The sequence below is a fragment of the Saccostrea echinata genome, unplaced genomic scaffold (assembly GCF_033153115.1).
Source record: "Saccostrea echinata isolate AGI-Se365-2 ecotype Australia unplaced genomic scaffold, CSIRO_AGI_Sech_v1 ptg000037l, whole genome shotgun sequence".
NCBI classification, from domain to species: Eukaryota; Metazoa; Mollusca; class Bivalvia; order Ostreida; family Ostreidae; genus Saccostrea; species Saccostrea echinata.
Window position 1 is genome coordinate 688,391 of NW_026889786.1, and position 8,557 is coordinate 696,947.

The following is an 8,557-nucleotide window of genomic DNA, read 5'->3' on the forward strand; positions in this document are numbered from 1 at the left end:
TATTACATATAAACAAATCATTTACAAGGGGAAAGGTATCATTTGTGTGATTCACCACAGTGAACAACTTCTTTAGAGATGGTAAGGTAAATGTGAGTTTTTTTCGGGGGGGGGGGGTTACAATGTTTCTTGGGATGCAGCTACAAAACGCCATTTTGAACAATGAAATAAAGAAGATGGGCATATTTGGTGTGTGTTCTGCAGGAATCGTGTGTACAAATCATTTATAGTTTAAATGTCCACAATATGGTCAACTGACCACAGCTGGACAGACTTCACAGAGTAACATCAGGGACCTATATACTAAGTATATAGGTCCCTGGTAACATAAAATGTTACATTACATTGCAATACCTTGTCAAATTGTAATATTGTGATATTTGGTTTGATAGTTGATAATATAATAATATTTGATTACAAGTCCGAGGATCTTAATAGTTACGATAGCATAGTAACAATTCACATAAAATGATAAACACTTATAAGATAATAGGTAATAGTTCATTGCAATTACGTGTATATAAGTCGATAGGTTGGAAGAATTGTTTTCGCTCTCGGTGCAACCGAATTAAAAATTATATATTTAATAAATTAAGAAATTAAAATGACAAACGACTTGATTCTTTGCCTGAAAATAATTAACGCTCTATAAGAGGATCGAACCAAAATCTTCTCGATTCCTAAATGCTCTGGTCTCGTAACGCATGTGTTATCATCCCTTCACGAATAATATGAATTTTAAAACGACAATGAGGCACCGTCGCATTTACCCATTTGAAAATAGTTCAAAAAAGTTTTTTATGGTCTTTGGGTCTTTTCTCAATTTTTTTTACAAACGTTTGCTTGTTCCTTTGAATTAAAATGCACACAAATAACTTTAAGAGATGACCCATAGATAGAAATTTTTTCAAAATGTAACATTTTGTACCAAATGACTCATCTATTCATATTTCAATTTTTTTTTTAGCCAATCACAACACAATATCGAGAAAATATCCCATTCCTATTTCACAGGAATCGTATTTATCAAAATAATGCTAAAATTTTATGTTACAGATCATATGAAATTACATGTAGTATTTAACATCAATATGGTATAAAATTGTGCTAAAACAAGTCTTTCTACCAAATGATGAAATAAGGTGCAGCCAAATAAATATACATTATTATAACAGTAACTTGATCCGAAGAGTCGTATCACGTCTCGTTGACAGGCGCGGATCATCAGATCAAACGAGACGCGAAGCGTCGAGTTTGATCTGATGATCCGCGCCTGTCAACGAGACGTGATACGGCTCTTCGGATCAAGTTACTGTTATAATGATAAATTTATTATATACCCTCCCTTACAACTAGCAAAATATAGTTTTAAAAAAACTTTTGAGATCAATTATATAAGATTTTTCCATTAAACAAAGCATTTTTCAAGGAACTTTTTGATGCGCATGAAAAATAACGTCATGTTTCTGTGTACTACGTCATCAGTTTCAGAGAGGGGTGATATGGATTCAGAAAACCACAGTGTGGTGATCCGGAAAGTCGGATCACACCGTCACGTGATTGTACGAAATCTACAGTAAAATTGAGTGATACACACTTGGGTATATAATAAAACATCAATAATAATAATAATCATTGTTACATTAATTTTAAATTATATTAATTAATTATATTTATAATTATTCTTGTTTAACCCTTTAGCTGCCAACGTAAATGTTTGAATTGCCAAAAAAGTAACGTCATACGTACATGACGTTACAATAGTTATGACGTTATTAAAAATATTGCGGGTTTACGTTGTATCCATGACGTAAATCGCACCTGCGTTATGTATAATTCTTAACAAATGAAGGCGTACAAGGCAAGGAAAATCCCTTGTTTTTAAGAAATAAATAACAAGTTTAAAAACTTCAATGGGAATTGAAGTGGGTCGGTCACGTGATCAAAGCCTGTGAAGGCCGAAGGCCTTCTCAGAAGATTTGATCACGTACCGACCCACTTCAATTCCCATTGAAGTTTTTAAACTTGTTATTTATTACTTATATATACATTTGAGACGGACAATCGAATGTAATCGAATATAAATATTGCACTAACTGTACGTCGTAGAATTTGACAAATTACGCTAGGTGTAAATCGGCTTGAAAAGCGGTTACGCTTCAAATTCATCTGGCAAAGGATTGTTTTGAAGGGAATATTCTGTGAAAGGCTACTTGTGATCAATTATAGTGAGCATATTGGTGTCTGGAAATTTTTGTATTCATGAGAACCCATATTCGATGTTAAAAAAACACAAGAAACACGTCCGATGTTTGATACTAGAAAGTTGGAGGAATTTCGATCGGAAAGGGATGGATGGAGACACTTGTCCGGACCAGATAACTTGAAATCAAGTACAAAATTTGATCAAAAACATAAATTCTACGATTTCAGTAAGGCATATTTATTAATTTATGATGTTGACATGGAGACACTGGCGACAGCTTACATTGTTAAGACAACGTCACAACGATCTCGATGATGGAGGTGTGCCTACTGAACTTCCAAAGTGCAGTGTTTGTCAGCTGTTTGTGGCGTGATTGCATTACATTGATATTTTTCAACAGATTTTCAAATTTATTGTGAGTAAAGTTTAATGAAAAAAAATTATAGCATTCAGAGGTCTGCGAGAAAAATAAGGGTAAATGTTGAGACTATGCAGCTCAGACATGAAACTTATAACACGTAGTTTTCTTTTCTCTATGTAAAATCGATCAAGAACTGTATTAAATACTCGTTTACATTGTAAATAAAATGATTATTATTTTACTTGCGTATTTTGTACATTTTTATGCATGAAAAACATGCTATATTGCTTAGTGGAGCAAGTCTTTTTAATAGAGATATTACTGCGCTGTGTGATTAGGTCACGTAATGACCTATGACCTTCGAAAAACTTCATACAGGTATGAAGATATTTGCTCTCTGCATGTTTATATAATAGAGAGATACCACAAATGTATATATTAGAACATGATCTGATACAAAGTAATTTTATTTTTTTAAAGGAAAGATATATTTTCCAAACAATTGTGTTGTCTGTAATGTCATCTCCAATACGTACGCGAATGCACGCTCTCTTCGTCGTTTTTTGTTTTGTTTTTTATATTAAATTACTTAATGATTGATAATTTGGTAAAGTTACTGTTAAGTATATTTAGTGGAAAATGGGTTATGTTAAAGCCATAAAGATTATTTCGGAATATGAATGGGTTAAGTTTCCAATTTGCATATGTATTTACATGTAAATGACGGAAAAACGAATGTAAAATATACCTGCTGTTTAAAAATAAAAGGAATCTGAACATATTCTGTATGAAAATTGATTTTTTATTCTAAAGAAAAATATGCTTCAACAAACTCGTTTACTTATAAACCAGTTTGACACCCTACACTGATAAGAAGACGTAGAGAGGTTAACGCCTTTATCAAAAAATTAAAAACCTAAAACAAAACGCGTGTATTTAATTTGCTAAAAATTGTGTTTAAGAGAGATCAAATACTGTTAGGATTTTATTTGTTGTCTTCATGAATCACCATACCTTAAAATAACTTAAAAATAAAATTTTTATCAATAACTTATGCCATATAATAATAAAAATCAAATGTGTCAAAGACATTTTTGACTACATATTTTTTTAAAACTTGTTTTCTAGTACGAACTTTGAAAATTGAGAGTGGGAAATAGAATAGTCCTCGCATTGTATGCCTCTATTTTTTTCCAAAGTAAATTGTGCGAGTCCTACCTCAACCTTTTTAAGTTTTGTTACTTTATTTTCAATCTGAATAGAGTACATAAACGTAAATTAATTAATATACATAGATTTTTGCTAGAAATGTCAATATTAAAGCATTATGCAACAATTATTAAACGAATTGGATGTGCACACTAAATTTAACGTGTGCAGTGTCCGATGTTCTTTTTTTTTAACTTGAAAAAATAAATGATTAAAGCGTAACTTCCTTTAAAAAAAAAAAATAAATAAACGCCTAGCTTTAAAACGGCGCTTTTCTGGCCTCAAACAGCGACCTGCCCTTGTATACAATTTACAATATTCTCAGAAATCAGGGGCAGGTTCAATTTTTTTTTCTCTAGAGGGGGATACAACGTGTCAGTCTCGGAAATTTTTGACAAGCATAAAAGAAGAAAAAGAAGCAACCTGCTCAAAGCTGAAAAATATATTTTGCGTATATGTGTGATGGGGAAAGGGGGGGGGGGCTTTCTTAAGTCATTTTTTTAAATACATGACTCTCTCCCCCTTACCTCTTAAGCGGGCTCTGTATTTCTAGGGGTGGTTTTTTTTCGTTATTTTTACATAGAAAGTTAATAACTGCATGCAATGGAAAATTTCAAAAGGAGGCGACACTCCCCACCCTCGCTCCATGAATCCAACATACGTTTTTAGTATTTTACATCCCAAGTTACCTGCAATCCGTAAGCTTCGTATCCGATTTCATGCTACTATTGTTATAAGATTAAACAAAAACTGCATTTTTAATGGATGGTCAAGTGTAGATCAACAACAAGTCATGTAAATCGCCCTCCATTAGTACAATAAAGTAAAAAAAAAAAAACCTTTTCTGGATTTATTATCAACTTACAATACTCGAACGAAGCCAAATCATCTCTTAATTTATTTTTCAATCGCTTACACCACTTGCGATCTTTTAATAGGAGAGAAAAAATTACATTAATTTTTTTGGACCCGGTTCTTAATTGGTGCGGCTCAACCCTATTCCGAGAGACCGAATATTGGGCGTAATCAATATTTCAAATAAATGTAAACATTTCTAACACACACACACACACACACAAACTAAAACAAAAGTCGACATATTTTCGTACTTTGTATCTAAAAAAAAAATAATTATGTATGGTAACACAATTAATTATAAAAAGATTGTAAGCTTGGTTATAAAAAACCTAGGTACGCTTCGACAAGTGTTAACTGTATAATGTTTTATTAACTGTGTTTATATTCTCTCTCTCTCTCTCTCTCTCTCTGAAATTGTCGTTGTTTATTCGTTTTCATAGGTACACGTACACACATGTACATGTGCATATTCCATTCATGTTTTCTCAACCTTTAATTTGCATTTCCGGATATATTTGAAAAACACTCAAAGAGAATGGTAATCTAAGAATTTCACTTGCGGTTAAAAAATTAAAAATCTTAAACACTTTTTAGTACTTTGAACAAAATATCATATTGAAAATCATGTCGACTATATCATGATCAGTATTGTGTAGTGGAGGCAGAATTATAGAAAACTGGATTGAAAGGGATAGAAGTTGGAAAGAATTCGTTCAACGAAATGCAAAAAAAGTAATAACAATGAAATAAAATACAACACTGAACTTAAACGAGCGATACGAATGCATGTGGAACTCACATGTGTTTGTGAGGAGAAGGGCGATTTTTAAAAACGCGTATTTCGTTGCAGGTACGTACTAACGGGTGGGGGGAGTAGGTTCGATCGAGGTATATATAATTTTTAAGTAATAGTCATTTGCTATATATTAAATTGATATTTATTGTTTTTTAATTCAAAGATGCCCCCCCCCCTTTTTTGTGTTGAGGCCAAAAACAAGAGTGAGAATGATCAGAATAATCACCTCAAAATGAAAGACGTTTGTAGTTTTTTTTTTTTTCAGTTTGTATTTTATTGGTTTTGTTTCTTGTTTTTCATTTTCTTCTCTCTCCCCCCCCCCCCCCCCCTCCGTTTTCACCAGAGTGCGCTTAAGAAAAGTTTCTACCACAGATTTAATTAGATTTTCAAATAATTGAATTGTTTTGTTTTTCTTTTGTTTTTTTTTTTTTTTGTTTTTTTTTTTAATTTTCATAGTCCCAAAAATAGCATTACCTGATGCATGATTAGCATTAATTCAAAAGAAAAAATCAGCAAAATATATAACCACACTTTGTATTTTGTACACGTGTTAACTTGATCTGTAAGTCATCATCAGAGGGAGGTGCAATTTCCTTTGCAAAAATCTAAATAATTTGTACTTCCGGTCAAATTGATAGGGATACATTTAGGATATCCTACACAAAGAAAAAAAAAGATCATTTGCCTAATAACAAAATAAATAAAATAAAAAGAATAAACAAAACAAACAAACAAATAAACAAACAAAAACCAAAACATTTTGTCATAAGAACAATTTCATTCATTGGCCGTACATGTATTTCCTCGATAGAGATTTCAATAAAATTACGTTGTTATTTTTCATTAAAATTCTGGAAGAAAAAGGATCATATCAGGCATATCATCAAGCATGGATATCAAAATCATCTGATTACCCCTTTCACTATTATACATTAAAAGTTATATATAATATAAAGTTAATACGGAAAAAAAACAAGTATTGGTAAAGATGAGAATTTCAGATGAAAATTACAGCAAAAACAAACCTATGAACTTATTAACTTTGATTATCTTTACAATATATTTAATTATTAAGTGTTTTAGTTAAGCAGCCGCGTGTAATATCTGCATATAGGCATACAGAACACCCAGAAAAAATAGATTGAACATACAATGTAATTGAAAACAGGAAACAAGACAATATATAGAACAATATTTAATTTGTTATTTATAAAATATTACATGTGCAATTTCTACATATATAATAAAATTAAATAAATAAACATGACAATATTACATCACTTATGTCCTATTATACCCGTATTAGATTTTTTAACTAGGGGAAAAATCCTCTTATCACAAAATCCTATTTTATGAAGAGAGAGAGAGAGGTGGGAGTCACTTTTATTATATATCTTACACTCCCGTATATGGTCTGTGCTTCTTGAAGGGTCCGACGCCATTTATTTATATAAATTAAGTAAGTAAAGGGGGTCCGAACCACCCCTCCTCGCCTAGTCGTATTTGTGGAATATTCTACGGGTCTGCCGCCGAAATACGGTTAAAATATTACCGACTCGGCGTTAAACAACAAACAATCAATCAATCTTGACAATCTAACGGCCTGAATTACTGGTAAACGATAAACTCGGAACCTTTCTCAAGGTTTGGCTTACACGTACTCGTTATTATGACGTCAATTACGTAAAATGACGTTGATTCTAACCGTTGCTGCAAAATAGACGAGAGTACCTCATAAATTGAATTTATAATAGTATGAAAAAAAATACATTTGAAATGAAATAGTGTTCAATATACATCTCATTGAGCATATTCAATAGTAACAATTATGAATAACAACTCATTTATCTGAAAAATTTCATGACGTCATCAGTGGTATGAATTTTACTTCGTTTATCCATATATTTGCCTGAAATTTTCATGATATTCTACAAATAAGTCATGAAAAACTTTAATGTTATGCAATAAAAAGGTGCAAACGTTTAACAATTATTTACGTTGAATAAAAGTAAAAGAAGTACATGGTCACAACTCAGTTCAATAAAATCGGCCCAGTGGCACTCTACGCAACTGTGTGATCGGCCCAAAATCGGCCCTGTGGCACAGAAGTGGTTAATTATATTTTCAAGTGCGTTCAAATTCTGGCTGAATGTCAATCAAATATGCGCCCTCGTTCTTTAGTACTTCATGTAAATGTACAATAACCTGTGCCATTTTTACCTCTACTGGTCAGACCAGAAAAGAAAACGCGATAGTCCGTCACACAAGCGCTTCAGGAGAGGACCCCCCCCCCCCCCAAAAAAAAAACCCTGTGGTCAGTCGTGTTCGTCTGTCTGTAAACATTTTTTTTTAAATGCTACTCTAGGCTATTTGGTCCGATGTTAATAAAACTTGGTACACAAGTAGACAATACTAAAATGTATATTTCTATCCATCGGTTGTTGATTTTGATGAATTGTTGCCATTGTCACAACAATGTAAACAAAATTTCCCAAAACTCCGCCTGGTGGGTGCAATCTTCCTTCTGATAGTCTAATTCCACGAAAATTTACAGTGCTTGGATTTCTGTATTTCATTCCACATGCCCCCGGAAACTGTGCGGCGAGTGTGCTGAGCAACAACGAGCCGTTCATGGGCTTCATACCCAGGAGCAGAGAAGGTTTTCAAAGAATAAATGCATTTTCACTATATAATACATGGATCCCCGCCCTAACACCAGAACCTCTGACCCAGAGGCCATGAAATTCACAATTTTGGAAGATGCACCCTTCCTCACCATAACTATGTACTTAATTCGTCGGCCTCATACCCAGGAGCAGAGAAGAAGATTTTTAAAGAATACTAGTAAATGCATTTTCACTATATAATCAATAGAGCCTCACCCTAACACAAGAACCCCGACCCAGGGGCCATGAAATTCACAATTTTGGAAGAGGAACCCTTCTTCATCATAACTATGCTCTTATAAGCTTCTTTAATATTCACGAGAAGAGAAGACGATTTTCAAAGAAATAATACACTTTCACTATATGATCTATATAGTCCCGCCCTAGCACCAGAACCCCTGACCCTGGGGCTATGAATTTCACAATTTTGGTAGAGGGCTCAACGCTTATTACAATCATTC